This window comes from Moschus berezovskii, chromosome 9, assembly GCF_049115385.1.
Source record: "Moschus berezovskii isolate FMDL1 chromosome 9, NW_MosBer_1.0, whole genome shotgun sequence".
Classification (NCBI taxonomy): domain Eukaryota; kingdom Metazoa; phylum Chordata; class Mammalia; order Artiodactyla; family Moschidae; genus Moschus; species Moschus berezovskii.
Genome location: NC_142468.1, coordinates 37,013,059 through 37,033,647, shown reverse-complemented (window position 1 = coordinate 37,033,647; position 20,589 = coordinate 37,013,059).

Below are 20,589 nucleotides of genomic sequence, written 5' to 3'. Positions count from 1 at the left end.
AATCATTTGCTCCATATTCTTTTCTAACTGGCTTCTTTCCCTTAAAATGTTATCTTTGTGAAATGCCGCTGCATGGAACATTGGTCTGTTCTTTCTCATTGCTGTGAAACCTAACTTTGAATGAATATACTACAACTCATTTTCCATTCTAGTGTTAATGATCATTTGGGTAGTTTCGGCCTTGAGGTGCCTCTATGAACTTTCTTATACATGCCTTTTGGTGAAAATATGCAAGCATTTCATTGGTGATATACACTTAGGGATAAAATCACAGGGTCATGTGATGGGCTTGCAAATGTTCAGTTTCAGTAGATACTGCCAATTGGTCTTCAAACCTCAGCCATTTCCGAAGAAAGAACAACTGATAATGGAAATGCAGATTCAGAAGAAATTTTAAAATCCAGTGGTTTCTGGCTAACTTGCACTCCCATTGACTCCAATGGGCACAAAGCTCTTAATAGAGAAGGCACGTCCCCTTTTTTCTGTACCCCCTTCACTAACCTTACTTGCTGAAAGCAGCCATGGAATGACCATGGGGTAGGGACTCTTTCAACTTACAATCTCCCTAAATCTCCTGGCTCCAAGTTGGCCAAGAATGGCAGCAGTTTGGAACATGCTTCCCAAAGGCAAAAACCTGAGTTGGGCTACAGGTCACCTACTAGCATGACATTTAGCTTCTATGAACCAGTTTCCTTATCTATAAATTGACAATTGTCATATAAAGGCTGGAGAAGGCAATGGCAACCCGTTCCAGTACTCTTGCTTGGAAAACCCCATGGACAGAGGAGCCTGGTGGGCTGCCATCTATGGGGTCGCACAGAGTCAGACATGACTGAAGTGACTTAGCAGCAGCAGCAGCATATAAAGGCACGTGTCCAAGACATATCACTAAGAAGATTTATATTAGTTACCTAGTTTATAACAAGTACCACAAACTGGATGGTTTAAAACAATCAAAATTTATTCTCTCACAGTTCTGAAGACCAGAAGTCAGAAATCAAGGTGTTGGGAGGAATTGGTTCCTTTTGGAATCTCTGAGGGAGAAACTGTCCCATGCCCCTCTCCTGGCTGCTGGCAACTCTTGGCATTGCATAGCTTGCAGCTAGTTAAACCCAGCCTCTGTCCACACAGCCTTTTTCCCTGCATGTTCCTGTGTCCACCCTAACCCTCATCTTACATGAATCACATCTGAAAAGACCCTATTCCCAAATAAGTTCATATTCTGAGGTGCTGGTGGACATGAATGTTAGGAGACACTATTCAACCCAAAGGGACATTCAACAAATAGTAACTATCAGTATCTACTATTTTATCATTTTACTGACTGATGGATGGATGGATGGACCACTCATTCAACAGCTCAGCAAATAGTATTGAATGTCTACTATGTGCCAGGCACAGTGATACGTGCTGGCGATACAGTCCCTGCTGTCATGGAGATTACATGTTAAGGGACCAGGAGGGAGGGCAGCAAATCTATAAATAATCGAATAACCGGTCAGACAGTGACAACAAGAAGAAAAACAACAGTGTATCTAAAGCTTCCGACTCTGTCCCCTCCAGTCCTGTTTGCGACCTTCTGCTCTGGGACTTCGTTGTGATCACATCAGCCCTTCACTATGCTCTTTGCAAAGGAGGACGTGAGTTTTCCCAGCTATAAATGAGAAAACCTTTTCCAGATAGCACTTTCCGTTACAGTGGACAAATTAATCATGATTATTCCATAAACTGGAGACTTGTATAACTGAGGGAATTGTTCCGAATGAAAGAATAGTATGTGGGGTAGGAAGTAAATCAGATTCCACAAGTGATAATAAGACAGAGCAAAATGCGGGCAGTCAGGTATTGGGCTGCATGAATCATTTACTATAAATCCAGATGTTTACAAAATGAAAAACAGGCCAAGTCCATGACCTCGTGAACTGATGGAAGGACTGGTTAAAATATGATGGGAGAATAAATATCATGGAATTTGTTTTTTTAAGTCATGAAAAGACCATTTACCTATCTATCACCTAAAAACATGTAGGAGATTAAAAAAAATACTGAAATTTTTATTTTGATCTGCCATCAAACCACTTAAATATTTAGTAACCAAAGTTTCAATTATTATAAATCAGTAGCACAGCATGAGTGGCTTGTTATATCATTGTGGAGAGAAAAACACTTTGTTAAGCTTGTTTCCAAGGAAATGAAACGCTTTTCAGACATGTCATTAACACTCATAAAATTCCCCGGAGCCAAGCAGAGGGCAGATGTTATTTTTCAGAATGGTCACAAACCATCAACAGAAGGAAACCTTAGTTAATTGTTTGATTATTTATTTGCTTATTTATATTTCAAGAAATCGATTTAAGAAAGGAGACAGAATGATCTGTATTATTAAAACACATATCAAACAGGATAAAAGGAACCTACAGCTATTTAAAAAGTAACACGTACATGGAGAATTAACCTATTGCAAACATGGAGAATTCACCTATTACAAACAGAAGCAAAGCACCAGGGGAGTGGCAACTGTCTGCTCTTGTACATTAATGAAGCAAAGTATTTTGAACCCCCAAGGCCCCTCTTGAGTTTGTACTACCCAGAATTCATTTACACGCTGACACAGAATGTTGCTGATGCCCCAAAATTCCAGTTCTTTAACTGCCTCTTCTACACACCACACTCCCACTCATTTCTAAATCCCACATTTCTCTGTATTCTCCCTGAATTGTCCTGCTTCATGATTGGATATTTGGACCACTACTCTTCGCCTTTTCTCATCACCACCATTTTCTGGGAAACAACATCCCCACCTACTGTGCATCACCACCTAGCACTTCTGTTCTCACTCTTTGCATCGTATCCACCTGCCTCTAATGTGCTTACTCTGCTTCTAGGCTTGAAAGAGTTTCCCCGACCTACTCAAGAAAGGTAGGGATCATCTCGAATGCATACAAGGCAGCAACAGTCAGGTTTTCATGGCTTTTTTGCTATAGTAGATAGGTCTATAAAAGAGCCTGTGGGGCCCTGAAAGACAATTCTTAATTCTGCAGTGTGTGTTCACAGAATCACTCATTAAGTAAATATTTACTGAGCCATGCTTGGTGAGAAATTACCTTGACACACTGGTAGCCTCCAAGCATATGAACACGCAAGCTCTCCCAGGAGTCATGGAACAGAAAAGCTCTCAAACTATGTTTGAATCACAGGGTTCATTAAATGAATTTAAAGCACATAGTGAGAAGCAAGGGTGAAAAGATATGGTGTAAATTATCACACTTAGGCTAGAGTACAAGCAGGTGGAAGAAACCACACAACTGGAATTCTGGGTTTAGCTTTTCCCAGGGATGCTACTGTTGCAAGGACTAGAGTTAGGGATGGGCAAGAGAACACAACAGATGAAGGTGCCTGGGGTGGAGGTGACATACTGGCTCTATCACAGCAACTCTGTCTGGCTATGGCTGTCATTTGGCAAGTAGCCTATTGAGCTGCCAGATTATACTATACTTCTTGATAGAGGACACGTGGGTCAAAGGGGGTATGTGTGTGGATATCTAAAGTAAGACTTCATAAATATTCAGTACCTTATGTGTATTTAGTGTATATGAATATCTAGTAGCTACTGGGTCCTTCCACCCTTTTCTATGTTTCACACATATGCTCTGATTGACTTTATTTGTCAAACAGGTTAAGTGTGAAAAGAACTCCATGCCTAACACATATTAATAAGTTTCATCCATTTCCTTTGTTTTCTTCTACAGCAAAACTGAACATTTGCAAACAACGTGGCAAAATGTACATTAGGAGCAGCTACTGCACCTCAAGGTCTGGCAGCAGGAAGAAGATGCACTGAGCAGAAAGTAAAGACAAAGCACTGAGCTTGTGGGGATGTGGGCAGCAAAGGCACAAAGGCAGCCTGTAGGGGTTGCTGTGTGAAGTAAGACTTTAAAGTGACTGGGACCTGTCTGGGGAAGCAGAGGGTTTGGGCCTTCCAGACAGAAAAATGACTGAGCAAAAAAAGCACTGAAGAGTGAGCCCTCCGGCTGCCTGCAGAAAACGAGAGCATCACATGCTAAGCACAGAACTAATACATGAAAGACGGGGCTGGAGAGATGGGCAGGCCAGGAGGTGTCTGCTCTGCATCAAGGTGGAGCTGGCCGGCCTCACGGAGGAGGTAGGCAGCCTCCAGATGAGGGGACCCCGGCCTGGGCTGCGTGGTGGAGGCTCCAGGCATCACAGCTCGGGTGGGGTGGGTAACACCTCACAGGTCAGGTGAGTAGGAGGCCAGTGACATTTGGGGAGGTGGAGGGGCCCTGCTTAGTGGAGGCCCACTTCACCTCCACCTCTCTGCCATGACCGAGCCCTGTGGGCTTTGTTAGAACTGTCTCAAAGTAAATGAAGCGGGTTTCACCTCTTTGCCTTCCAGCAGCTAAGAGGTGATCTCACCCAGCAGTGGACAGCGTTCAACACTATGTCATCCCACATTACGATTCCTGTTTGGTTTCTTGGGGAACAGGGGGCAGACTCAGAGCTCAGTTTTGACTTCACAAAGGGGCCCCTTTGCTGCACTCTTTATGAATAAATGAGCCCCCTTTCTGGGCCCCTTTTCAACCAGAGCTGATGAGGTTGTATTTATATTTGTGATAAAAGGGTAAACATACTCTAATATCTTTAAATATCCACTGACAGATTCATAAGGAACTAGTCTAACTCCTATTTCCCAACCTATAACTGGAAGCAGAGGGAAAGCTGTAGAAAAGAAAGAAAATAAATATCTGTGAATTATAAACTTCCTAGTTCTTCAAGCCAGCTGCTCCATTCTCTTGTTCATTCACTCAACAAACTTTCTGTGAGCCCTTAATGTGTAAGCAGCACATATATTTCTTATAGGGATTCACCATCAGGCCAGGAAATGTTTATATGATGCGGTTTAAGTTAATTAAATCAGAGGCAGGGTTTTTTTCCCCCCTAAATTAATAAAGCTTAGGCTTCTAGGCCCTTCCCTTGAATAGATACTTTCCAAGACCCTGGGAGGGAACTTAGCAAAGACTTTACATAGTTGTGTGTTTTATGAAACATGCAAATGTGTGATATTTTAACTGCCATTGGCTTAAGCCCCATTATATATTTCCATTTTGGTTTTCCTTCAGCCACAGTTCCCCTCGAGTTGGGTGGCTTTGGATTGGCTACAGGTGTTTTGGGGTTCTGGCTAAGAAGTTAATTTCAGGGTACATTTGTGCTTAGCAGGATGTATGTAAGTGGATCATAGTCATTCACCATGCATAGTTAAGTCACCACTAACCATCCCTGTATAGGACCTAATCCGAGGAATGCCCTTCCACCGACTGAGCTGATTTGCCCTGCATCAGGACAACAGTGAAGGGTCAAAGGTCATATCACCATCTGATGTGTCCTCCTGAACCCCATACCGAAGTATGTGGGTCTCAGGAGAAACAAGGTTTGATGTGGAAGGACCATAAATTAGCCTGGCTTGTTCATTCATCAGATGTGTAAAACTGAGTCCTTTGGTTGGGGACCCCGTTTTAGTTGAGGAGGAGATACAGAAAGGCCCACAGAATGAACCCCTAGCCAGGTATGCCAGGCCTACCCTGGGAGTGCTAGAAAACCAGGGCCAATGTGGACCTAAGTGAAAGGAAGGAAGGAAGCATTGAATGCAGACAGACAGGAAAAGAATGGCTTTGTCACCAGGGAGAATTGTATGCTTTTGCCAACCTAGGGGACACTATGTAGCCCTATGACACTATGTACGTATGTAGGGTTCTCTCTGGTCCTAAGACAGATTCATGACACAAAATTATGCCGAGTAGTTGGAGCCACATGTACACAGAATAATACTCCAGACTGTCAGAACTTACCTTGGTCATCATTTGTATCTATAGCTTTGACTTATTTATACAAGTCTTTGAGCTTCCCTTGTGGCTCAGCTGGTAAAGAATCTGCCTGCAATGCGAGAGACCTGGATTCGATCCCTGGGTTGGGAAGATCCCCTGGAGAAGGGAAAGGCTACCCACTCCAGTATTCAAGCCTAGAGAATTTCATGGACAGTATAGTCCATGGGGTCACAAAGAGTCAGACATGACTGAGTGACTTTCACTTTCATACAAGTCTTTGGGGTCTTACTTGCTTGGCTCTGAAACCAGAAAAAAAGTCTCTGGCCTCAATTCCAGAGTAGTGTTGTCTGAATGCCACAGCTTACTTTCATGAGTGAGTCTCTGAAAGTGTGTCTACAGTATTGCTGACAAGGACCCACCTCTGCCTGCCCTGAAGGCACCTACCTTCCTATTCAGGACACAGGAACATGTGGTCTTCTACTCAGCCCCAGCTGGGAGCTCTCTCCACCAGAAGATAAACTGGGGGCACCAAATGGTGATACCAAGTTTCTAGGCTACTCTGGAAAATTTAGTCCTTCCGTGCTCCAAGTACCTTGGGTTTCCAGGGCATCACTGGCTGACAGCACCCCTACTTACTGTGGGAAAATATTACTCATGTAGTTATGATGTATATACTTCAGAGGTCTAAGGGAAACATAATTTAGAAGTTTTCATAGTAATAAGTGTGAAGTAGAGTCTAGGAGACTCAAGACATAAAAAGCATAAAATCATCACAGTATCTGTAGATTATTGTCCTAGATGGATCACAATGCTTCATGAAATTTCTGCCATGTCTCAACATCACAGTATCTGTAGATTATTTTCCTAGATGGATCATGACGCTTCATGAAGTTTCTACCACATCTCAAGCTGATGGACAGCTGTACCACACACAGTGCTTTACATTAGATCAGTGTTATCTAGGGACGAGATACTTTGGGCAGAAAGCCCAATTTGAGTAGCTTAAGGTATAAGGAACTAATTATTTCACAAAACAAGAAATCAAAGATGGGGTGACTCTGCTGCTGCTGCTGCTAAGTCGCTTCAGTCTTGTCTGACTCTGTGCGACCCCATAGAGGACAGCCCACCAGGCTCTTCTGTCCCTGGGATTCTCCAGGCAAGAATACTGGAGTGGGTCGCCATTTCCTTCTCCAATGCATGCAGGCATGCTGAGTCGCTTCAGTCGTGTCTGACTCTGTGCGACCGCATGGACAGCAGCCCACCAGGCTCCTCTGTCCAAGGGATTCTCCAGGCAAGAATACTGGAGTGGGTTGCCATGGGGTGACTCTAGAGCTGGTGAACTCAGCAGCTCAGTAATTTTTACCACTCTACCATTCTCCATGTGCGGTGTGACCGTCCAGCTCGGCTCCCCCTCATGGTGCCAAGATGCTACTTCAGCTTCAGATAATGTCAAAGGCCTTGTCTGGCAGGCAGAAAGGGCCTGCCTGCTTCCTCTCCACGCGTGGTTTTTTTAAAAGTCAGGTTTCTGAATCTGTAAGTTACATACAGTAAAATTCATCATCTTTAAGTGATGAGTGTGACAAATGTATACAGTCACATAGAAATCAGGGTGTAGAACATTTTTGTCACGCCAAAAATTCCCTCCCTCAGTCACCTCCTTCCACCTCAGTACCTGGCAACCACTAATCTGAATATAGTCCCTATAATTTGTCTTTGCAAGGATGTCAGATCAATGGAAACAAACATTAGGTAGCCATTTGTACTCAGCTTCTTTCACTAAGTGCAATGCATTTCTGTCTTGTTGCATATCTCAGTAGTTAGCTCTATTTTATTGCTGAGTGGAGCTCCATTGTGTAGATATACCATAATTTGTTTATACATTCAGCAGTTAATGGACATTTGAGCAGTTACTAGTTTTATTTACAATGAATAAAGCTGCTGTAAACATTCACAGACAGGTCTTTGTGTGAATGTATGTTTTCATTTCCCTTGAGTACATTCTTAGGAGTGGGATTGCTAAGTTGGAAAGTTAACACACATTGCTTTTTAAGAGCAAGGAGACTTTTCACAGAAGTTCCTCTGTGTTTATGGTGATAATTGGGTCCCATGCCCCTGCCTAAACCAATCTTGGGCAGAAGGAGCAGACAGAAATGAATCAAAATCCATTTTCATGGCTACAGCTTGTGCTGTAGTCATTCAGACATGTCTGACTTGTGACCCCACGGACTGTAGCCCACCAGGCTCCTCTGTCCATGATCCAGATTCTCCAGGTAAAAATACTGGAGTAGGTTGCCATCTCCTCTTCCAGAGGATCGTCCCAATCCAGGGACGAAACCTGCAGCTCCTGCGGCTCCTGCATTGCAGGCAGATTCTTTACCACTGAGCCACCAGGGAAGCCCCTCATAGCTACAGAGGAAGGACAATCTCCCCTGATCATACAGCTTCCTATGGAAACAAAACCCAGGCTCTTCCAGGAGGAAAGAAGAGAAAAATAGGTTTAGGCCAGTGCCCAATAAAGACCCACCCAGCAACCACCCTAACTCTGGACTTCTTATATTGGATAATTAATTCCTCACCTTGAAAGCCACTTAAATCAGATTTTCTGCTGAAAGCATCCTAAATGACCCATGTGTGGCTGCCTGTAGCAGTTTTACCCATGAGAGGGGACTGTGTCATGGCTTTTACCTCACAACAAGGGGGTCCTGACTACAGCTGATTGGACCACAGGCTGGCCAATGGTCCACGATGGGCTCACTGAAGTGTTCCCCTCTAGATCTGGCAGAACTAATCACATAGTTTCTGGGAGACTTTGAGCTCAAGACAGTGGGAGAGAGACAGTAAGTAGAAGAAGCATGGTTGCAGAATCAGGAGACAGATCAGAGGACTCAAGCAGAAGGGATGAGGGAAGGAGAGTAGAGGGAAGCCTTGTCACAGTGAAACAGTGGTCAGAAGGATGACAGAGCAGTGGCAGAGGTCAACAGAATCATCTGTAGGACTCAATCATTGGATGAGGGAGCGCTGGCCATCACGTCCAGGAGAGGGTAAGGTGCCCACGGCTACATTCTCAGGGGATCTCCAACAGTCCTTTGTTTTTGCTGAGACTCCTGAGATGACGGCCAGTCTTTTTTATTTCCCCGAGCATCCACACAGAACCTGCCACCCAAGATTGCCTGAGGTGATCAGAACTTGGCCCCCAGAGCTCAGTCGCCTCACAGTGCTCCAACCACAGCGCACCTGATTGTGTCCCTGAAGGCCAAAGTGTACCGTGAACACTTGGTTACAAATAGAGCAGCAACTTCACCCTCCTGAACATTGTCAGCTCCCTGAGAAGGGCAGAGACCAGCCCATGTGACAGAAAAAACCAGGGCTCTTTGAGAGCTGGTTCTGAGTACGGCACCATATACAGTCCCTCGCATGGGTTAAGTCATTAAATCCTAAAAACGCTGTGATGTAGGCAGTATTTTCTTTTCCATTTTACAGATGAAGAAGCAGGCCTGGAGGTAAGGTCAGCTGATCAGCTTTCACAGCCAAGATGGCAAAGCCTTCTCCGGAGATGAGCTGCTCCCACTTTCAGCTTAGGATCAGGGACCCTGGAGGGGACAGAGCATGGGAAGATAGGGCGGCAGAGCAGACAGAAGAGCCTCTCAGTCCCACTGGAAGCTGAGGAGGATACCCAGATGATAAGGAGCCCAAGCTACACACTTGCACACTCGTTTCCAACCTCCAGCCCAAGAAAAATGTCTCCCACTTCAGAGTTCTGACCCAAGGATTGAACGAGACCTTGGGCCAAGAGGAAGCAAGCAATTTAGACTCAAGAACTTGTTCTCTATGGCCTCACAATGCAAACTGCAGACTGTGGCCCAGCAGCACAGGCATCAGCTGATGCTTACTTGAGGTACAAGGCTGCAGCCCCTCCTGAGATACAGCAAACCCACATGCGTATTTTACCAGGCCCACTGGTGATACACAGCTACTTACAATTCCAGGATGCTCTGCTTTAAGGAGACAGGGAGTCTTTGGTATAAGGGACAGGGGTAGGAAAGAGAAGTGTGGCCAGGTCTTCTCTTATTTTACCCTAGTCCAAACAAGACTGGCCAGTGTATTTTTCAGCCCTTTTATTTAATGATGTCAGGATGTATCCACCTCTGCACTGTGGGGCTGGTATTTTGAATGCCCATTTAACAAGAAAAACAGGAATTATTTTTTTCCTTACAAATTACTTTCCTGAATCTCCTATATGTGTTTCATCTATTCTCCCTGGCTATGTGTGTTTTTGTGTGTGGAAAAAGCAAAGCTTAAATGTCAGAAGGAAGGGATCAGATTCCCTGTCCTCTTGCCAACCGAGAGCACATTTACTAGTCTCTTCCCTCCATTAAACGTTAAATGATGTTTATGAAGCACCCACATGGGCCTGGAGCTTTTCTCAGTGCTTAAGGTTGCCAGGTGGCCAACATAATGGCATTACCCTTTATTTGAACTTTCTACTCCGGTGTTCTTGCAGGCTCTGCAGGAACACAAGTAGACTCAAATTTAAAGTGAGAACCAGGAACAGGGATAGACATGACACAGGAGAAGTAGTTCCTGATTCTTAATCAGGTAAACCAGTGGGCCATGCCTGGTCAGTTTCACCTTATCAGCGCTGTCCAAGAGCTGTCCTCAACTTCTCTAGCCATCCCCCACCCTGCCTGAGCCCTGCCTGCTCCCTGCTATCTAGAGGAAAATTAGACAACCCCACAAATGCTGAAAAGGGTATCAAAATAGACCAGCTTTTCCTATGACTATCTCACAGTTGACATGACCAGGTTCACCATGCACTGGGCTTCCTGACTTAACAGAACATGCATTTTAAATTAGACCCAGCCTGAAAATCCAGAGGATATAGTCACTACAACTGCCAACCAGGTCAATATAGAAATGGGCATTTTATCCAAACACACGTGGGGAAAAGATCCTCTTTGAAGATGAACTGTATCCTTTCTTTTGTGTCCAAACCTGCAATCTTTCAACATAACATATTGTTCAGCATAACAAATGCTATGTAAACTCAGGGTGGGTAATTATTTCCCTATCATCAGCAGGAACTGAGATATATAACATTTAAAAGTGGACTGTAACATCCTCCTACTCTAAAAGCACTGTAAGTAAACTAAGCATTCACTCCAGGAAAGCAGACAGAGGTTCCTTCACAGAAACCCATCTGCAGAGCAGGCAGGAAGGAGGAGGAGGGAGGGGGAGCTTGTGCACCACCAAACCCATGCCCTCCTCTGTCTTGGCGTCTTCTGCTCCATTTAGGAGAATGCTTTCTGGCCAGTAATGATGAACCCGACGCCACGTGAATGAGATTTGCAGGTGTGAGTGGGAGGCTGCCGGGGCAAACCCGGATGAATGAGAATGTGGAGAGAGGAGGGTTTCTGGGACAGAAGCAGAAGCAAAGGCCATGCTTGAATGAGCAAAAACGAAAGACAGATGCCTCTTTCTGAGGGAGTGTAGATGGGCCATCCCAAGAGGCAACTGAGAGCTCTGAGCTTCAGTCAGGGAAGGATGCAACAAAGTGAGCAACCTCTTCAGCAGAAAAAAAGTCGAAATTGTCTGAAGGCTTGCAAAGTTGGCCAAACCCACAGGAGCCACCACCCCAGCAGCTCGGGGAACACAGCAGTCTTGACAGGTTAAGCCCCATGAAAGCAAATGAATGGATAAATCAAGGACGCAAATGCCTGTGTGCGTGTAGTGCATGTAGCACACACAAACAGTGCGTGCATGCCTGCATGCTAAGTCACTTCAGTTGTGTCCGACTCTGCGACCCTCTGGACTGTAGCTTGCCAGGCTCCCTCTGTCCGGGGGATTCTCCAGGCAAGAATACTGGAGCAGGTTGCCATGCCCTCCTCCAGCGCATCTTCCTGACCGAGGGATTGAACCCTGGACTCCTGCATTGCAGACATATTTGTTGGCATCTGAGCCTCCAGGGAAGCCCCCACATAGTGGGCGCTAAGTTAATAGTTACTGAATGAATGAGTAGGTGGATGAGTCAGTTCAAGCTTCAGACACAACCATTTGGTCCAGGAACTATGTCAATTCATTCATTAGTTCATGCAGCACATTTATTTTGAGAGTCCACTTTGTGTCTTTTTTTTTTAATTGAAGCATAATTGCTTTACAATATCCACTTTATGTCTTGAACTATACAGCAGCTCAAGACAGAAAAGGTCTGCCCTCCAAATTTCTAGTGGGGAGACAGACAAATAAATACACAGGCAAATAGATAATAAGATAATTTATAAGCAACAGCGAGTGCTATAAAGAAACCAAAATGTATTGTTAGACTAGAGCAGAGGTCATCAAACTTTTTCTGTTAAGGGTCAGAGAGAAAATACTTTGGGTTTTGTGGGCCAAATAATCTCTATTGCAATGACTCAACTCTGCCATTGTAGCCTGGAAGTACCTTGGACAATATGTAAATAATTAACATGGCTTGTATTCAAATAAATCTTCATTTATGGACACTGAAATTTTCATTTCACATAAATTTTATGTTGCAAAATATTCTTTTTTTTAAACCATTTAAAATGTAAAAACCATTCTTGACTCTCAGGCCATACAAAAATAGGTTGATGGCCAGATATGGCCCCTAGGCTGTAGTTTGTATACCCCTGAAACAGCATGACAGGGCAAGGGGTAGAGGGGGGTCTTCCAGGAAGGTGACATTTAAGCCTAGATTAGCATGAGGAGAAAGAACTAGACAAGCAAAACGGAGGGAAGAACATTCTAGGCACAAGAAGGCAGGGTGCAAAAGTGTGTGCATATGTATGTGTGTGTGTTTACACACAGGCATATATAAATACACCCACAGTACTATCCATCACCGACAGGTGTGGATAGTGGCGAGGGAAAGCAGATCTAGAAACGTCTGTGTCCCCTACCTGACCATGATTTGGAGCCATGAGGTTGAAGGCAATCCTGGTCACTGTGCTCATCAGCCAGGTGTGCAGCTCCACACTTTGATGAACCAGCATGTCTCTGAACAAAACAGATTCTGACTTTACTCACCCTTGTTTCTCTTCTGCAGATTTCCTCATTGCTCAAGATTGCCATTAGATTTTTAAGCAACGTTCTAGAAAATTTGTGGGAAAAGCAGTTCACAAAATGAGGTTGTGCTTGTTTGTTTTGTTCAGGGTATACAACTTTCTGAGTGTTATGGTTTGATTCCTGGATTCTAACCAACACTGATAAGCCTGGTGCATTTCATGGGAGTGTTTGAACATAATCTCATTAAATACAAATTATCAAAAGTTTTCTGGAATTGTGTGTGCGAAGGGAGGGCTTCCCTGGTGGCTTATCAGTAAAGAACCCACCTGCAGTGCAGGAGATGCAGATTTGATCCCTGGGTCAGGAAGATCCCCTGGAGAAAGGAATGGCAACCCACTACAGTATTCTTGCCTGGAAAATCCCGTGGATAGAGGAGTGGAGAGCTACAGTCCATGGGGTCGCAAAGAGCTGTACATGACTGAAGAGATGCACTCATGTATGCAAAGGGAAAATGGACAATCCCATCCATCAACCACACACCATGAGAGCAATGGTTACCAGCAAAAACTAGGTGAAACAGGTACTTGGAAGCCCCTGCTGTACCTTCTCTAACCCCCAGCACGGAGGGATAGCACAAAAGGGGATGATAGAAACAGTCAGCCCCAGGTAAAAGGAACTCGTCTTTGAAGCATATTGTTCTGATTCTGGCCCCTACAGCCTTTGGACTTGAGTCAATTCCTGTTCTTGTGGAAGCTACCCAGGTTCATATTTTCCCCTTTCATATGTGGATTTTTACTTTGTTGATTAACATTTCTTGCACAGTATTAAGGCACAGAATAGCATCTCAATCCTTAGTATCCCCAACTGGGGGGCAAAGCAACTCAGCAGTTTTCAAGTCCTGGCAGCATCAAAAGAGCATCTGTAATCAATTACCACCTTCCCCCAACCCCATTTCTCACCATCCATTGCTTAAAAATGGCTAACTTATTTTTTTCCCTTATATCCTTGTAAAAACACATGCACACACCAACACATACATGTGCTCCCAGGCTGAAATCACAAGTGCCAAAGCTCAGCCTGGAGAGAACGTTTATGACTAGGTTATACATCCCTGAAAATAGGGGTTTATAATGGAAACACTGACAGATCATTAACTATAATAGCATAAACCGAGGCACAGAATTTTCACATTGTCTCCATTTTGTTTGTGTCAGCAGGATTTCCAGTCCCAGAATCTGGTGGGAGCTTACGAGCTGTGCCCAAATGTGTGAGTCAAATTTGAGGGCAAGAGGACAGCCTGGAGAAAATAGCTCAGGTGTAGAATATTCTGTGATGTCAGAATGGACAAAGCACCACCTAGGCTGGAAGCCTAATCTCTCTCAGCCACTCACCTCCAATGACCTGCTACTTGCCCTGAGCATGACTTTTACTACTATGTGCTTAGTCGCTCAGTCATGTCCAACTCTTTGCAACCCCATGGACTGTAGCCTGCCAGGCTCCTCTGTCCACCAGGATTCTCCAGGCAAGAATACTGGAGTGGGTTGCCATTTCCTCCTCCAGTTTACTGATATACAGAAGCAAATTAGAGCAACTGGTTAGTTATCTGATACATGGAAACTATCCCCAGTCAGGTCTTCATTCTGGATCTTAGGCTGTCCTAGGAGGAGATGCATCTACCAACCGATTACCAGTGTTTAGAACATTGTCTGACACATAGTAAACACTCAATATGTATTTGGTGCTGCACGCACAGCTGGACGGATCTATGAGCTAATGAAGGAATTGTTGTTGCTGTTCAGTCGCTAAGTCATGTCCAATTTTTGTGACTCCAAGGACTACAGCACACCAGGCTTCCTATCCTTCACTATCTCCCAGAGTTTGCTCAAACTCATGTCCATTGAGTCAGTGATGCCATCCAACCATCTCATCCTCTGTCTCCCCCTTCACTTCCTGCCCTCAATCTTTCCCAGCATCAGAGTCTTTTTCAGTATGTGGCTCTTTGCATCATGGAGCCAAAGTATTGGAGCTTCAGCATCAGTCCTTCCAGTGAATATTCAAGGTTGATTTCCTTTAGGATTGACTAGTTTGATCTCCTTGCTGTCTAATGGACTAGCAAGAGAACTGATCTCTTTTGGCTTCACTCAGGTTTCTCATCTGTGAAATGAGGGGGTTCAACACCATCAGTGGGTCTCAACTCCGCTTGCACACTGAAATGATGCTGAATCACATTACAAACAGACTAACACCTGGATCCTACCCCCTGACTAAATAAATCAGAATCTCTAGACATGTGGCTTGAGCAGCAATAGTTTGAAAAACTCCCCAGGTGGTTCTAATGTAGACTAGACAGTTCTAAAATTCCTTTCTGTGTTTCTAATTCAGGTCATGTAATTCAAGGCCTAGAATTTGTCTCTCCTCAGTTCAGAGAGGGCTTCCCAGGTATTTAGAATTCTGCCAATGCAAGAGATGCCAGTTGGATCCCTGGGTTGGGAAGATCTCCTGGAGAAGGAAATGGCAACCCACTCCAGTATTCTTGCCTGGGAAATCCCATGGAGAGAGGAACCTGGCAGCCATAGGATCGCAAAGAGTTAGACATGACTGAGCAACTCAGCGCACACCCATACAGTTCAGAGAGATAAAAGGAACAAGAGTGAAATGACATGGAGAAATTATATTTAGGAAACAATAACCATTTATTGAACTCCTCCTTAATGCCATGCTGTGTATTGCATATATTATCTCCAGTCCCTCTGACAGGTGGCATTATCCCATCATCCCTGTTTTGCAGATGAGAAACAAAGTGAATTATCCAAGAGATAAGTAGTCATCCAGGAGAGGTCGCCCTCCCCAGCTGCCGTGGGGCGTTGTCAGTCAGTCCTTTTCAGAATTAAAGGGTGTTTGACATCCGCCAATGATTTCATGTTCAGGCTGAGTGTTGGAAGAAAGGGAAGTGAGAACTTCAAGACACTTCAAGACACACCACACAAAACTGTGAGGCTTGGGAAGGAGGACTTCCCTCCCACCCCTGCTCCCCTCCAACGTGAAAAAGGACAAGCCTGCTGCTCCCCCAGGCCTGGGCCAGCTGTCAGAGATGAGCCCTGATAAAGGCCCTGGGCCTCCTCCTTGGATTCCTTTGTTCCAGAACCCATCCCATTAGAAAAAGGTCACACATCTTTGGCCCCTTTTAATTTCAGGGGTGGAGAGGTAAAAGCCCAGTCGGGGAAACATGTGCAATTATGAGCAATTACTTAAACGGCTTTCAGACAAGCCCTGGCCCTCCACCAGCAGGCAGAGGGGCCAGCGTCTGCGTTTTGTAGGCGAGAAGGAGAGAGGGTGGGAAGGTGGGGACGGGGGAGGGGAGACAGCAAAGCCTTTTGTCACTGGGCTACAAAAATAAAAAAAAAAACCATTGGTATTTCCTGCCACCAGACTAGCTGACACTAACCAGCCCTGTGCAGGGGAACTATTCACTTAAAAGTCATCGTTTCCTTTACTTATCTGCCTCTAAAGAAACAAATCTATTAGCGGCAAGAAATCACTCCAGCAGCTTTAACTAAGTGCTTCCCCCGTTGAAAATGCCAAAGCCCTAGCCTTCAGCTCTGCCGGCCATGCCCTGGCCTCCGCTCCTCCCCAGCAGCAGCTCTGAGCTGGCCCGTGTCAGGGCGTCTCTGGCCACTACAGATAACAAGGGCCATTACATTCCAAATCCTTCCCCAACCTCCTCCCCTCCCTTCCGCCAAAATCCCAAACCCAATTTCTCCCTGGCAGATCAAAGGCTGCTCTAGCTACAGGAGAGCTCACTCGATCAATAAACTCCTGACACGGGAATAAACAGAACGATACAATATTTTCCTTCAGGATTTATTTGGTCCCTGGAATAGCCGTGGCTTGCTATGCCTTTCCTTTTGAGACCAATGGAGATTTGGTGTAGAGCTGAAAACAGTTTGCTCTCTGAATTAAAAATCAAAACCCCCAATAGCCCCCCAAACACTTTTCTAGTCTTTGTTGGCCTTAAATTTTAAGGGGAAGCCTAGTGCTACAGTTGGACTTTTTAGATCTTCCAAAAGCAACTTGCCTTGCACACCGACTCAGTGTGCAAGAGTTACTAGAGAGCTACCTAAGCAAGGCAACCTCATTTTAATAATTAACTTGGCAATTTAGGAACTATAATAAAAATTAATATGTTTCTCCCATTGTTCATCCTAAAGAATTCTAAACTATTCCACAGACAACGATCTGAAACTATGGGTAAAAAAGTACAACGATTCAAAAAAAGTTAAATGCAAGGATGCTGTGCATTTGGGATTGTTTCTAAACCAATTGTTTCTAAACCCTTAAGGATATTCATTTTAGAAATCAATTCCATTGACTCCTCTATCACTCTCCTATGACTGTTTCTTTGATACTGAAACCCTTAATCCATGAAATTGGAGAAGAGATAATACGTAGAGCTGAGTTGCTGAAATAGTCCATGGAACTCATTTAGTATCTAGCTTCCAGGTTGCCTCATTAATTATGATTTACATTTACTCACACATGCCTTCATGTGTATCACATACATATTACAATTTTAGAAATAAAATCTTGTATCTTCCTCCTTTTTAAGATACATAAACGTATACTTAGATCAGTTTGAGCTTGTCATTAGTTTGGAAAATGTTCCACAAAGATTACTGAGGTATGTTGTTGTTATTGTTTAGTTGCTAAGTCATGTCTGACTCTTTGCAATCCCATGGAATGCGGCCTGCCAGGCTCCTCTGTCCATGGGATTTCCCAGGCAAGAATACTGGAGTGGGTTGCCACTTCCTTCTCCAGGGTATCTTCTTGATCCAGGGATCAAACCCATGTCTCCTGCATTGCTGGCAGTTTTTTTACCACTGAGTTACCTGGGAAGCCCCAGAGGAACTTTAGTGTTAATACTATTATTAATATTAATTTCATGTTAATCTATCCTAATTTAGACTCCAGATAAGAGAAAGCAAAGTAGATAGCAGCATAGGCCAGAAGATGAGAAAAACAAGAGGGAAAACGGTGTCTTGTGACACAATGACAGTTACAGCTTAAGCCTAGAATACAGACAACAGTGTGTGTCAACTCTACATTTATAGCCTACAAGAAGAATGGAGACTCCTTGTCAAGCTGTCTGTATATTTTCTCCTACAGCATGACTTCAGGTTGACAATTACCATTCATTGGGAGCTAGCTCACGTTTACCCGGCAAAGAGTGAAGCACTTGACAAGCTTTACATTATTTCCTTTAGTCCTCACATAAGAGTCCGACAAAATAGGTACCATTTAACTGATGAGGTATGTGGTCCTAAAGAGGTTAACTGTCTTCCCCAGGCTCACATGGAAGTGACTGGAAATGCTGGGATTTGAATGGAGGCATCCGACTTCAGAGCTGGCACGTGAACTGCCAACCTGAGACAAAAGAGCCTGCAAGTTCCCTCCCAGCCCAGTACTTTTAACTTCCACCAAGGGGCAGTAGCCTTTCTCTTCCATAACATCTTCCCCAGTCTTCTCCATCCAAACTTTTATATGACCTGAGCAATGGATATGTTTACATTGACTATCTCCAAGTATATTCATTATTTTTCAAACACTTTTCCCTTATCTTTGTATTTCTGTCAATTAAGCCAGGAGAAAATCAACATTTCACGGAGGAGAGCATGGATGATTAAGTACACTGGTGGGGACCTAGAAACAGGTCTAGCAATACCATGTACCTTTAGGTTTGTGACCTTCAGGAAATACATCTTTTACATTAATTTCCTTAGTTTTCAAGTGCACCATTTTAAAGAAGCCTGGCATGATTTATTGATGTCTGTCTCCCAGCAGGAGTATTTTTCTTTTCCTCCTCTTAGCAAAATGATTTGCACTAATCCTTCTGAGGAGCAGTGGGGAAGTCTTTTGTTCTATTAAGGTAATATGCAGCTGTCTTTAGACCCTGTGTTCAGTGACTACTTTGCCAGCGCTTTCAAGTAGTTCACCATGAAAGTTCAGAGTCAATCTTTGGATGCATGTATACCATGCCGTTGCTGTTTAGTCACTAAAGTCATGTCCAGCTCTTTTGCAACCCCATGGATTGTAGCCCACCAGGCTCCTCTATCCAGGGATTTCCCAGGCAAGAATACTGAAGTGGGTTGCCATTTCCTTTCTCCAGGGGATCTTCCTGACCCAGGGATCAAACCCGAGTCTCCTGCTTGGCAAGTGGATTCTTTACCACTGACCCACCAGGGAATCTCGCACATATACCAGACCTCTCGGCAAACTCACCCAGAATGGCCTGCCTGCCTAAAGACAGAACTTGGCCTCCTTGGCCTAAAAGTGATCAACACCCCTGGTCTACCTTGTGGGAAAAAGTCTCTGAGCAAAACCCTACAAAGTCACAGTGGTGGGGGTTGGGGGGAAGACCAAATCAGCCAAAAGAGAAACATTTTCCTCCACCAAGGAAATCAGCCAGGTGAGGCTAAAGTGGGACAATGGGGAGGGGCTGGAAGCTCTGTTGTCACCTCTGGCAGATAATGGCCTCACAGGGGCCCTCACCTTGATGAATATATCTAGGGTTTGTCAGCTTCTTAGTGCCCTGGTTCATCCCTAAAGAGTGATCATCACCATGTTGGTGACTTATTCAATTTGCTGCTATCTCTTTTGATTGACTGCAATTCTAGCCCAAGTCAAGCCTCTCTTTGGACCAGAGTTGAAAAATAAAAGCACCTGACATCTCAACCATCTTTGGCCTTAAAGGAGAAGACTCCCTCTTCAGTGCTCAGTCATTAGGTCATGGAAAGAATTCCTCTAGATGCAAAAGTACCTCTAAACCCAAACCACCTCCTTGGACTCACCCCTTTTGGCCTTCAGTGCCTTAAACATTCATACCATATTTGAATATTTAATTCTACAATGCAGTATTTTTTCCTATCATCTTTTGTAACACTTTGACAAATTATGTACTTACTTAATCTAAACTGTGCAGCTCCATAAAATGTTTGTGTACTCTTCTGAGGCAGAAGGGCTTCCCAAGTGGCTCAGTGGGTAAAGAATCCGCCTGCAATGCAGGAGATGCAGGAGATACCAGTTCGATACCTGGGTTGGGAAGATCCCCTGGAGGAGGGCATGGCAACCCACTCCAGCATTCTGGCCTGAAAAATCCCATGGACAGAGGAGCCTTATGGCCTACAGTCCATAGGGTCACAAAAAGTCAGACACAACTGAAGTGACTGAGCATGCATGCACGTTGAATACAGTAGATAGACAAGATCATCCTAACTAACATAGCAAAAACTGACTTGCCCAATGAGTGAGCCTCCATGAAGAGTAACATTTTTTCAGAATATACCTTTCCATTGAATTTCTCAAATATCACAGGATTTTGCTGACCAAACAGGAGCCTCAAAGTGTCTCTGTGGGAGCCACTGGTGAGGCAACCCTCTGCTGTCCCACATGCCTGTGACCACAACATATCTGTCCTGTCCACTGACACACATCCCCTGGGTCCCTCACAGCCAAAGGCACATGTGCCTAAATAGGTTAAATGAATTCTTGGCCTTGTAACCAAAGAAGGATAACCAACCACTGGTGTTTGACCCCATGACCTTGGACTCTTTAGCACCATGCCTTCCCCAACAGAGTTAAAGAGTTGTATTGCTGTGGTCACATCACCTGGCAGGAAACTACCAAGGGTATGAGTCCTGTGTGGGCCGGAAAATCAGGACATTAAGGCTGA